Genomic DNA, 13895 nt, shown 5'->3' with positions numbered 1-13895 from the left:
GAAAATACACAGCGGGGGTTACTGTCGGCAGGAAATCCCGCTAGCGAGAACAGCTGGAATATTCCGGCTGACGTTTTTGGCACTGAGTCACTTAAGGGGATAGCGGGACAGGTAACCAAATAAACAGGTTTTAAGGCACGTCACAGAGACAGGGACCAGACGGAGGTTTAGGAAGTGATTTCCAGAGCTTAGGGCAACGCTTCCCAAATTATTTTCCAATATGATTCCAATTTAACACTTGAAAATTAACGAAAACACAAGTGCCAACAAAGGCAAAACAGCAACGAAGCAGCATAGTGACATTCAACAATTAAAGCTCACATTTATAAATCAACATGGCACGGTGGCACAGTGGTTAGCACTGCTGCCTCACCGCGCCAGGATCCAGGTTCGATTCCTGGCTTGGGTCACTGTCTGTGTGGAGTCTGCACGTTCTCCCTGTGTCTGCGTGGGTTTCCTCCGGGTGCTCCGGTCTCCTCCCACAGTCCGAAAGACGTGCTGGTTAGGTGCTAAATTCTCCCTCAGTGTACCCGAACAGACGCCGGAGTGTGGCGACTAGGGGATTTTCACAGTACCCTCATTGCAGTGTTAATGCAAGCCTTACTTGTGACTAATAAATAAACTTTAACTTTAAACGCCACCCAGGGTTGGAGGAAAGGGAGAGCTCGTGACCCTGCTCTCTGTTTCTGCGACCCCCCCACTACCAATTGGGGTCAGGACCTACAGTTTGGGAACCAATGGCTGAGAGTCTTTGGAGGCACGGCCACCCATGGTTCAGTGACTGAAGTCAGAGGTGGGTAAGAGGCGGGTATTGAAAGGTCACAGAGGTTTCGGAAGGTGGTGTGGCTGAAGGAGGTTACAGAGATGCGGGGGGGGGGGGGGGGGGGCAGGGGAGGGGTGGACCAAGGCCATGGAGGGATTTGAAAATATAGAAGAGCGAATTTTTTAAAAAGAAGCATTGCCAGACTAAGAGATAAAGTGGATCAACAATCAGCTGGTGATGGATGTTGGAGGGATACAATCTTTAATCTCTACAGTAGTGTTTTGCCCTGTAACCTGCCATGTATTGATCTACTGTTAAACCACAGAGGAGTAATTTGGCTGCGGTAAGGTTCCATGTCCTCTTGAGTGCAACAGGGTGGCAGAATTAAACCAAGGGTCAAAAGCAAAATATTGCAGATACTGGAATTCTGAAATACAAACAGGAAATGCTGGAAATACTCATCAGGTCAGGCAGCATGTGGGGAGAGAGAAACACGGTTAATATTTCAGGTCGATGAACCTTCCTCATACTGGGTATTTCCAGCATTTTCTGTTTTTGAATAAAGGGGAGTTAAAAGACATTAGAAAATTGGGTGTCAGAAAAGATCATTCTACCCCTTCTTGTGTGACTATTATTCTATCATAGTTCCCCCAACTGCCCCCAAATAAATCTGAAACAGGAATCAGCCCCTTACTCTGTCAATTCTGAACTGCTTACAGGCGACACGGTGGCACAGTGGTTAGCACTGCTGCCTCACAGCGCCAGGGACCCAGGTTCAATTCCGGCCTCAGGTCAGTGTCCGTGTGGAGTTTGCACATTCTCCCCGTATCTACATGGGTTTTCTCCGGGTGGTCCAGTTTCCTCCCACAGTCCCAAGATGTGCGTGTTAGGCGGATTGACCATGATTAATTGCCCCTTGGTGTCTAGGGGGATTAACAAGGTAAATATATAGAGTTGCGGGGATGGGGCTTGGGTGGGATTTTGTCGGTGCAGGCTTGATGGGCCGAATGGCCTCCATCTGCATTGCAGGGATTCTATGCTTCTCACACTGATACTGTCTCACAAGCAAACACATTCCCCTCACATGAACTCACACACATTGGGCCAGATCTTCTGCTCTCTGGATAGTGGGAGACCCGACATATCCAGGAATATATATGCTCTGGAACCCCTCAGAAGACCCAACCACTGGGTTCTGTTGCAATTGCTTGGGAAGTTTGAACTTCCGATGTGAAATTCCCCTACTCTCCGGGAGCTTCTAGGAAACAGATTAAATCCTAGTCCATTCAGAATCGACTCCCCTGATTTCCTCTCAACCTTCCTGACTCCCCCTCTAAACCCCTGGCCAATCCTGACCTGACACCATCATCCAAATGCTCCCTGACCTGACCCGACTCCACCGCTTGACTCTCCCCTGTGACTCACCGCCCCCTCCATGACTCCCTCCAGACTCGGCCTAACTAAGCCCCTGCTTGCCATCTCACCCAGCTGAGACCCATCCATCTGCCATCCTGCCACCCTATTCGACTCATGTGCCCTACCCCTTCACCAGCCCTATTCCCCCACCCCTTCACCTACCCCACCCTCTCATCTGCCCTCCCAAACACCCGCTTACCCACCTCACCCCCTTACCTTTTCTCTGTAACTTCTCAAAGAAGCTTTGGGACGTTTGGGGGGATGGCCGAGTGGTATTATCGCTAGACTATTAATCCAGAAACTCAGCTCAGGTTCTGGGGACCCTGGGTTTGAATCCCGCCACAGCAGATGGTGGAATTTGAATTCAATAAAACATGTCTGGGATTAAGAATCTGCTGATGACCATGGAACCATTGCCGATTTTCGGAAAAACCCATCTGGTTCACCAATGTCCCTTTAGGGAAGGAACTCTGCCGTCCTTACCCGGTCTGGCCTACATATGACTCCAAAGCCACAGCTCTCACTAACCCCCCACACAGCCCACCCCGATCGTTGGCCTCCCTCCTTCCCCCACCAATCACTATACAGAGTGGCAGCGGGACCCTCCCATCCCCACCAATTGGGTCACCAGGCTCACCCCATCAGGCAGCCCCCTATATGCCCTGTCCCCTTGGCATTACCCCATGCCTAACAAGCAGTGCCTGGGTGCCCAGGCTGGCACTGCCAAGGTGCCAATGCCCAGGGGGGCACACCCCACCGCCCGACCCTCTGGGGGGATCCAACTGCCCCCCTTCACTCCAGCGATGTCGGGTCATTAGTGGGAAGCTAGTGTAATCCCTGCTGGAGTGAACCACTCTGGTAAGGGGGGGGGGGGGGAGATGCTAGCGGAGACTTCAGTCCCGGGCCCGCTAATAGCAGTTAAATTATATTGAAATTACGATTTAAATATTCACCCCACCGATTTCCGGCATGGAGCAGACCGCCGCCAGAATTCTGGCGCTGGGAGACGCTATCAGGGGCGGGAACACACGCGCGAATCCCGCGCATCGCCCACCGCGGGATTCTCCTGGCCCGCTGCACCAAAACATTAGTGCAGTGGGATGGGAGAATCGCCTGCCAGCCTGTCCGACCTTTCCTCATTTGACAACATTTGATTAATAAGGGGATCAGGGGGTGATGGGGAAAAGGCAGGAGAATGGGGATGAGAAAAATATCAGCCGTGATTGAATGGCGGAGCAGACCCGATGGGCCGAGTGGCCTAATTCTGCTCCTATGTCTTAAGGTCGAACATGCCCATTTCAGGTATTAGTCTGGTAAACCTTCTCTGAACTGTTGACATCTTTTCTTAAACAAGGGGATCAATGCTCTACACAATACTTCAGATGTGGTCTCTCGAAAGCCCTCTCTCTGACTGTTCCTTAATATTATTCTTCAATCTCTCATCCTTCATCTGGTTTCCCCTCTAACAGCTCTTTCTTTCTCTCTCTCTCTCTCTCCTTTCTCTATGACAACTCTCTCTCTCCCTCTGCCTGTCTGTCTCAGATCTCTCACATCCCAATGACAATTGTCTCTCTCTTCCTATTCTGTTCTAGAACTCCCTCTATTTTGATTGTACGCCAGCTTAACTGCCCCTCACCGTTCCCATTATGAATGAAACAGAAAAATCACCTCTGAGGAAATGTTCCCATGTCTGCTGTGGCTAGGGAGCTCCATTATAGAAGCGCTCATAAAGTTGCCATGGGGAAGGTTTCTTAATTGCAGGGTTGCCCTTGGCAGCAGAGAGAGCTAGACGCTCGGTAAAAAGGCTGTTGACCCATCTAACCGCGTGAGGGGCCTGGTCGACAAACGAGTGCAGGCCTTCGATGGATCGTGCGATCAGGCAGCCCATACTCTTCCACCTCTTCCTGCTCTATCAGCTGATGCCTCTACCCCTCTGCCAGGAGCTGTCGGTCGAGAATGCCAGCCGCCGGCCCCATTACATGTCACGGAGGAGCGTGCTGGACATTGCGTTGGTCCTCTGGTGCTACAGGAACCGCTATCAGTTCTCCATTTACACTGTGAACGGCTACGGCTGCTACTGCGGCAAAGGGGGCGACGGGGTGCCACTGGATGACTTTGACAGCTGCTGCTTCAATCACGACTGCTGCTACGAGGTCGCGCTACAGGCCTCCTGCGCCAAGGGCACAAATGTGTACTTCAAGCCCAACTACTCCCTGTGCAAGCTGGGTAGGGCCGAGTGCCCGGAAGGCTCCGACCCCTGCTCCAGCGACCTCTGCCTCTGCGACAAGCAGTTTGGGGAGTGCCTGGCCATCGCCACCTATCGGGACGAGTACTCCAACTATCAGCAGAAGTTCTGCACTGAGCCCAAACGGAAATGCCCCCAAGAGGAGAGGATTGACATGGAGGGGGAAACCAGGAGATAGAACGGGGGGACCGCACTGGAAATGATCATCTTTGTTCTCAAAAAGCAATTACATTTGTCTTAAACGTGCAACTTTTATCACTGGGGGTCTTTGCCTGAAATTTACTGCGGTGTTAATAGACTGGACTCTTGTAATGGAGAGAGGGGGGGGGAGGGAGTGAGTGAGTATGTACGCCAATTCTTTCAGGTATGCCCACTCTTCATGGTGGGCTGGGCTGTTCAGTTGACCCCTCAGGTCAGGGGAGCGGCCCATCTGTATTCGGGGGCAAATACCTTCCAAAAGGGAGATGTTAGAAGGGGAAGGTTGGTGCAGATTGTGTGCATGAAGGAGCAGTGCTTCCTGGCATCACCCCGAACAGCCTGTCAATTGTGAAGGGAGAGGATCGAGTCCAGGAAATTAGGCAGCAATGATCAATGCGCGAGGAACCCCATTGGTGTGGGCACTGCTGGCATTGACATTGACAGGACCCGCTGCTCCAGACAGAGTCAGGGCAACCTGACCTAGTGCCCGTGTGTTCGGAGACCACCACCCCCTCCCCATCCAAAAGGCAGCCCCTAATATTCCAGCCACTGGACCACTTTGGCCATGCGGTTGTCACGGTTGCTATGAAGAACATAGCAACGCATAACAACGTAGCAACACAGCCATGGAGAACAGCATAGCAACGGCGAGGTGAGCGAGGCAGCATAGCAACACCAGCAAGCTTAGAGTGAGCTTTGCTGCCTAGAATTAGAGTACACAAAATGAATCCTACCCACTGCTATCAGAAGCCAGCTCATTAAAGCCGCATGTGTAATGGAGGCAGGGTAGAGGTAACAGTTTAACCTATTTACTGCCCTCCCGAGTCCGTGTGTGCCAGGGCACAGGACTGGGCACTATGCAAGTTGCAGTCTGTTGCTGTCTTCCCTTAGCATTGAAAAGCAATCACCTTCCAGCAGTTCCATACAGTTTACTTTGTCTTCCCGTCCATTTTTGGAACAGGGGAGTGGGTGCGGGTCGGCAATGTAGCATGCTATTTTAATCCCCAACGCCTTATCTACCCCACCTCTAACAGTGAAACACTGGATCTGCCTTCAATTTGTTTTTAGACAAGTCTTTGCAAAGAAGGTGGCAACACGCCACCTGAATGGTGACACTGTTTTTCAATATTTTTTTCCAATCCTACCTGGGGCCGAATCCTTTTTAACCAAAAAAAACCCCATAGCTTCCCACAAACACAGCGAGGTGTTCGCTAGCAACAATGCACTCTCCAACTCAGATCCTGTGATAGGCTCCAGATCGGATACCTGTGTACAGAACTTCATTGTAGCTCAGAATCACACAACAAACGTTCTGATCCAAATTAAAATATCTCTGTATGTATCTATGACTCAGTGATTCTGCTGCATAAATCTTTTCCAGCCAGTGGGATTCAGGGGGACAGCTGGTCAGAAGATGAAGGGGGTTCGGATGAAGCAAGTGCTGGCTGTTTTTTTTCCCTCTCCTGTTGGTCCTTGTTCTCTCCCTCTTGTGTCTGCCTCTTGCCATCCTTTCCCCCCCTCTCACTCCATTCCTGGTATCAAAGAACAAAAGAACAAAGAAAATTACAGCACAGGAACAGGCCCTTCGGCCCTCCAAGCCTGCACCGACCATGTTGCCCAACTGAACTTAAACCCCCTACCCTTCCGGGGACCATATCCCTCTATTCCCATCCTATTCATGTATTTGCCAAGACGCCCCTTAAAAGTCACTATCGTATCCGCTTCCACTACCTCCCCCGGCATCAGGTTCCAGGCACCCACCACCCTCTGGGTAAAAAAACTTGCCTCATACACATCCTTTAAACCTTGCCCCTCACACCTTAAACCTATGCCCCCTAGTAATTGACTCTTCCACCCTGGGAAAAAGCTTCTGACTATCCACTCTGTCCATGCCCCTCATAATCTTGTCGACTTCTATCAGGTCGCCCCTCAACCTCCGTCGTTCCAGTGAGAACAAACCAAATTTCTCCAATGTCCCCTCGTAGCTGATGCCCTCCATACCAGGCAACATCAGTTGTGACGTCTCCTCCTCCTGGTCTCTCCGGCCTTTGACCATGACTCACAACAACATTCACTCCGCGGTTTATTGGCCAGCAAGCCAACTGATGCCTAGCATACAATTAGAGATCTTGGGCTACAGCGCGCAGTGTTTGTGTTGCTCTATTAATGACCCAGTGAGTGCAAGCTGAAACCCCATCACGGCAGTGTGAAGGACTATTGAATTCAATTTAAAAACACTGGAACTTAAATATTGGTGCAAATAATGTTGAATTGTGGTTAAAAAGTACAGCTGTTTTGCTAATGTCCTCCAGGATAGGAAACCATTAGACCATAAGACATAGGAGCAGAATTAGGCCATTTGGCCCATCGAGTCTGCTCCGTGATTCAATCATGGTTGATATTTTTTTCATCCCCATTCTCCTGCCTTTTCCCCATAACCCCTGATCCCCTTATTAATTAAGAATCTATCTATCTGTCTTAAAGACACTCAATGACCCGGCTTCCACAGCCTTCTGCAGCAAAGAGTTCCACAGATCCACCACTCTCTGGCTGAAGAAATTCCTCCTCATCTCTGTTTTAAAGGATCGCCCCTTTAGCCTGAGGTTGCGCCGTCTGGTTCTAGCTTTTCCCACCAGTGGAAACATCCTCTCCACGTCCACTCTATCCAGGTCTCGCAGTATCCTGTAAGTTTCAATAAGATCCCCCCTCATCCTTCTAAACTCCAACGAGTACAGACCCATAGTCCTCAACCGTTCCTCATACGACAAGCTCTTCATTCCAGGGATCATTCTTGTGAACCTCCTCTGGACCCTTTCCAAGGCCAGCACATCCTTCCTTAGATACAGGGCCCAAAACTGCTCACAATACTCCAAATGGGGTCTGACCAGAGCCTTATACAGCCTCAGAAGTACATCCCTGCTCTTGTATTCTAGCCCTCTCGACATGAACGCAAACATTGCATTTGCTTTCCTAACTGCCGACTGAACCTGCACGTTAACCTGAAGAGAATCTTGAACAAGGAGTCCCAAGTCCCTTTGTGTTTCTCATTTCCTCAGCATTTCCCCATTTAGAAAATAGTCTATGCCTCCATTCCTCCTTCCAAAGTGCATAACCTCACACTTTTCCACATTGCATTCCATCTGCCACTTCTTTGCCCACTCTCCTAACCTGTCCAAGTCCTTCTGCAGCCCCCCTGCTTCCTCAATACTACCTGTCCCTCTACATATCTTTGTATCATCTGCAAACTTAGCAACAGTGCCTTCAGTTCCTTCCTCCAAATCGTTAATGTATATTGTGAAAAGTTGTGGTCCCAGCACCGACCCCTGAGGCACACCACTAGTCACCGGCTGCCATCCTGAGAAAGACCCCTTTATCCCCACTCTCTGCCTTCTGCCAGTCAGCCAATCCTCTATCCATGCCAGGATCTTACCATTAAAATCATGGGCTCTTAACTTATTTAACAATCTCCTATGTGGCACCTTGTCAAAGGCCTTTTGGAAATCTAAATAAATCACATCCACTGAAACTTACCATCCCTTCCCAATCTGGCTCGTGTGTGACCCCAATGACATAGGACAGCACGGTGACACAGTGCTTAGCACTGCTGCATCACAGCGCCAGGGTCACAGGTTCAATTCCGGCCTTGGGTCACTGTCTGTGTGGAGTTTGCACGTTCTCCCATGCCTGCGTGGGTTTCCTCCCGCAGTCTGAAAGATGTGCGGGTTAGGTTGCTAAATTGACCCGAGTGTCAGGGGGATTAGCATGGTAAATGCGTGGGATTGTGGTCGGTACAGACATGATGGGCCGAATAGCCTCCTTCTGTACTGCAGTGACTCTATTCTATCCTGTGAATCACATCGACCTCTGGTATGGCTCACCAAGCCCCTCAGTTATATTAAATCAAGTCTAGAGATTGGTAACAAATGTCAGACCAAGTATAAAAACTATTATATGCAGGGAGATTTAAAATAATTACGAGTTTCATTACACAGTGATTTATATCCCATCGACTGTGCTCCAGTCATTACTGCATAGTACAATTATGTTTCTTACATGATTTTAAAAGGTTCCTAAGCGGCAAGTGAATTATCTTCCACATTCCTTCTGTCTGGATCTGCACTTATTTGAAATCAAGATTGATCCTATGTTAAAGGCGCTATATAGATGCAAGTTGTTATTTTTTTGTTCGTAGGAGCATTCTGCGCACAAATTGGCTGCCCCATTTGCTATAAGGCCATGGTGGCTGCATTGTGGAAGCACCCAATTGTCTGATAAAATCTTTGGGACCTCCCGGGGCCTTGAAAGGTGGCAGGAACTAAAAAGAACAAAACTGCATATCTGAGCTCGGGGCGGGCACGATGGCACAGTGGTTAGCACTGCTGCCTCACAGCGCCAGGGATCCGGGTTCAATTCCCGGCTTGGGTCACTGTCTGTGTGGAGTCTGCATGTTCTCCCCGTGTCTGCGTGGGTTTCCGCCGGGTGCTCCGGTTTCCTCTCTCAGTCTGAAAGACGTGCTGGTTAGGGTGCATGGACCCAAACAGGCGCCGTAGTGTGGCGACTAGGGGAATTTCACAGTAACTTCATTGGAGTGTTAATGTAAGCCTTACTTGTGACTAATAAATAAACTTTATAAAAAGAAAAGCTATTTTGCGCGGAGAGTGTTGAAGTTGTGCCAGGGGCTTCCCTGCACTTTCCGACATACTCTCCCGCTCTGGCTGTGTCCTACAACATATTGTTTACGGTGCTTTATTAATTAAAAACTCTCTTTGAGATTCAAGCTTTTAAAATCTTACATATAAAGTTTATTTTATTAGTGTCACAAGTAGGCTTTCATTAACGCTGCAATGAAGTTACTGTGAAAATCCCCTAGTCGCCACACTCCGGCACCTGTTCGGGTACACTGAGGGAGAATTTAGCACGGCCAATGCACCCTAACCCGCACGTCTTTCAGACTGTGGGAGGAAACCGGAGCACCCGGAGGGAACCCACGCAGACACAGGGATAATGTGCAGACTCCACACAGACAGTGACCGAAGCCAGGAACTGAACCCAGGTCCCTGGTGCCCGATTCATAATTGTTCTAAATAAACTATTATTTATGGAATCAGTGCACCCTTTTACCTCGCCGTAAAACTACAACCAAGCGTAAAAGGATAACATGAGTGAGATAATAAATAACCCAGCTTATAAACACATTCTTCTCTTAATGTCACTTTTGCAGTTCCTCTTCTATAACAGCCTCCCTCCCAACTCCAGGTCACAACTCTGAAGACCAGGGAGTGGAGGGACACAGCTAGAATCAGCCTCTGCTCCCCGACCCAACCCCGGATGTCTCACTTAACTCCCTCGGCACAGTGGCACACCTGCAGTGAAACCTCACTGGCATCCGAAAGCAATTGTTAACCATAGTTAACCGCGCAGTGAAGTCGAGAGGTCAGGAGACAGTTTCTTCACCCAGCCGGGTGATGAGAATGTGGAACTCACTACCACCGGGCGTAGCCGAGGAGAATACTTTAGATGCATTTAAGGGAAAGCAAAAGAATGAACGAGAGAAGGAAATGAAGGATATGATAAAGGAGTGAGATGAACAAAGAACAATACAGCACAGGAACAGGCCCTTCGGCCTTCCATGCCCGTGCTGGTCATGATGCCCTAACTAAATTAAAGAACAAACCTTCTGCCCTTACTCGGTCCGTATCCCTCTATTCCCTCCCTATTCATGTACCATCCAGATGCCTCTGAAATGTTGCTAATGTGCCTGCTTCCACCACCTCCTCTGGCAGCGCGTTCCAGGCACCCCCACTCTCTGTGTGAGAAAAACCTCTCCCGCACATCTCCCTTAAACTTTCCCCCTCTCACCTGGAAGCTCTGCCCCCTTGTAATTGATACTATGAAGAGGGGGTGGCAGGAGGCTCAAGTGGAGGATAAACACCAGCATGGAGCAGCTGGGCCGAATGGCCTGTTTGCATGCAGTCAACTCGATGTAACTGGATCCCAGCCAGTGTGACAGGGCCATTCCCGGTTGCATGAGATCGTGAATGGCAGTGGAACATGACTTATCATAGAGTATCATAGAATATCATAGAATCCCTACAGTACAGGAGGCGGCCCTCCGGCCCATCTGCACAGACCATAATCCCACCCCAGCCCTATTCCCGCAACCCCACACATTTTACTCTGCTAGTCCCCTGATGCTAAGGGGCAATTTACCATGGCCATTCAACCTAACCCGCACATCTTTGGAGTGTGGGAGGAAACCGGAGCACCTGGAGGAAACCCACGCAGACACGGGGAGAACGTGCAAACTCCACACAGACAGTGACCCGAGGCCAGAATTGAACCTGGGACCTTGGCGCTGTGAGGCAGCAGTGCTAACTACTGTGCCACCATGCCACCCATTCTACAGTGGAGTAGAACGTCGTGGAGGAGGGAGCACTGGGTACGCAGCGCAAATAGGATTGGATTCTCTAATTGGGTACAGTCCTCAGTGTTTGATCATATGGCCTCCAGCCATCCTGCAATTGGCTTATCCTGCCTTCCCACGTGGAATGGGCAGCAAATGGACCCTTATAGTCCTATGATTCTTAATGCTATTTCAAGTCATTTCCAACATTTATTTTAAATAACTAAATCCAGAGCATTGTGTGCAATTCTTTACACTCTACTTAAGGATGGACATAGTGGAATATGAGGCAGTTCAGAAAAGGTTGACTAGGCCGATGCCTCTTTGGGATGGAAGAGTTGTCTTATAAGGAAAGGTTGAGCAAGTTGGGCCAATACTCATTGGACTTTGGAGGTCAGCTGATTTGGTTTATTTATTAGTGTCACAAGTAGGCTTACATTAACATTGCTATGAAGTTACTGTGAAAATCCCCTAGTCGCCACACTCCGGCGCCTGTTCGGGTAACACTGAGGGAGAATTTAGCATGGCCAATGCACGTAACCAGCACGTCTTCTGGACTGTGGGAGGAAATCAGAGCACCCGGAGGAAACCCACGCAGACACGGGGAGAATGTGCAAACTCCACATAGACAGTGACCCAAGCCGGGAATCAAACCCGGGTCTCTGGTGCTGTGAGACAGCAGTGCTAACCACTGTGCCACCGTGCTGCTAATTGAAACATATACAATTTTGAGAGGGTTTGACAGGGTGGGCATTGAGAGGATGTTCCCCTGCCTGGGGAATCTAGAACTAGGTTAAACTGTTTAAAAATAATGGATCTCCAATTTAAGATGGGGATAAGAAGGACTTTCTTTACTCTCAGGGTGTCGTTAATGTTTGGAATTCTCTGGCCAGATGAGCAGTGGAGGCTGGGTCATTGATTCAAGGCTGAGCTAAACAGAGTTTTCATTGACAAGGGAATCAAGGGTTACAGGGAAAGGCAGGAAAGTGGAGTTGAGACCACAATCAGATCATCTTTGACCTTATTGAATGGCAGAACTGGCTGCAAGGGACCGAATGGCCTACTCCTAATTCATCCATTCTTATCAAAGTCAAGTGTTCAAAGAGAGCGAAGAACTTTTTTTCCCCTCTCCCTTAAGTTTCTCACAGTGGTGTCCTGGGCTTTCTTACACAAGGAAATGGCTGAGGAACTAAATCCACACTTTAAATTCGTAAAGCAAACTTCTGTCTTCACAAAGGAAGACATGAATAATGTACTGGAAGTTCTGAGAAAGTTTCAGTGAGGAGATAAAGAAAATCAGTATTAGTAGAGAACTGGGTTTGGGGAAATTAATGAGATTGAAGGCGGATAAATCTCCAGGGCCTGATAATCTTCATCCTAGAGTATTTAAGGAAGCGGCCCTAGAACTAATAGATCCACTGGTAGTCAATTTCCAAAATTCTTTGAACTCTGGAATGGTTCCTACAGATTGGAGGGTGTCTAATGTAAGCCCGCTATTCAAAAGGGGAGGTAGAGAGAAAACAGGGAACTGTAGGCCAGTGAGCCTAACGTCGGTACTGGGGAAGTTGCTAGAATCCATTATCAAGGATTTCATAACTCACCATTTGGAAGGCAGTGGTATAATCAGACAAAGTCAGCATGGATTTACAAAGGGGAAATCATGCTTGACAAATGTACTGGAATTCTTTGCGGGTGTAACTAGGAGAGTTGACCGAGGAGAACCAGTGGATGTGGTTTATTTAGACTTCCAGAAGGCTTTTGACAAGGTCTCACATAGTAGATTACTATGCAAAGTTAAAGTGCATGGGATTGCGGGAAGTGTCTTGGTTAGCAGACAGGAGGCAAAGAGTTGGAATAAATAGATCTTTTTCTGATTGGCAGGCAATGACAAGTGGGGTTCCGCAGGGATCTGTGCTAGGACCCCAACTGTTCGCATTATATATTAATGATTTGGAAGAGAAAACTAAAAGTATTATCTCAAAATTTGCAGATGATACAAAGTTGGGTGGGAGGGCGAGCTGTGAGGAGGATGCAGAGATGCTTCAGCGTGATTTGAACAGGTTGAGTGAGTGGGCATCTGCATGGCAGATGCAGCATAATGTGGATAAATGTGAGGTTATCCACTTTGGTAGCAAAAATAGGGAGACAGATTATTATTTGAATGGGTGTAAATTGAGAATAGTGGAAACTCAGCAAAACCTTGGTGTCCTCGTGCATCAGTCTCTGAAAGTAAGCGCGCAGGTACAGCAGGCAGGAAAGAAGGCAAATGGTATGTTGGCCTTCACAGAGAGAGATTTGAATATAGGAATAGGGATGTTTTACTGCGATTGTTTAGGGTGTTGGCCATGCCTGGAGTATTGTGTGTACTTTTCCTGTCCTTATCTGAGGAAGAATGTTCTTGCTATAGAGGGAGTGCAGCAAAGATTTACCAGGCTGATTCCTGGGATGGCAGGACTGATGTATGAGGAGAGACTAAATCAATTAGGATTATATTCATTAGAGTTTAGAAGTGTAAGAGGGATCTCATAGAAATTTATAAAATTCTGAACAAGATTAGACAGGGTAGATTCAGAAAGAATATCCCCGATGGTGGGGGAATCCAGAACTAAGGGTCATTGTTTGGGTGAGGAGTAAACCTTTTAGGAATGAGGTGAGGAGGGTAGTGAATCTGTAGAATTCACTACCATAGAATGTAGTTGAAGCCAAAATGTTGTCAGATTTCAAGGAGAAATTAGATATAGCTCCTGGGACTAAAGAGGTTAAGGGATCAAGGGATATGGGGCGGAAGAGGGGGATCAGGATATTGAATTTGATGATCAGCCATGATCGTAATGAATGGCGGAGCAGGCTTGAAGGGCCGAATGGCCTCC

This window comes from Mustelus asterias, chromosome 28 (assembly GCF_964213995.1).
Source record: "Mustelus asterias chromosome 28, sMusAst1.hap1.1, whole genome shotgun sequence".
In the NCBI taxonomy this organism is placed as follows: Eukaryota; Metazoa; Chordata; class Chondrichthyes; order Carcharhiniformes; family Triakidae; genus Mustelus; species Mustelus asterias.
Note: the sequence above shows the minus strand (reverse complement) of the source record.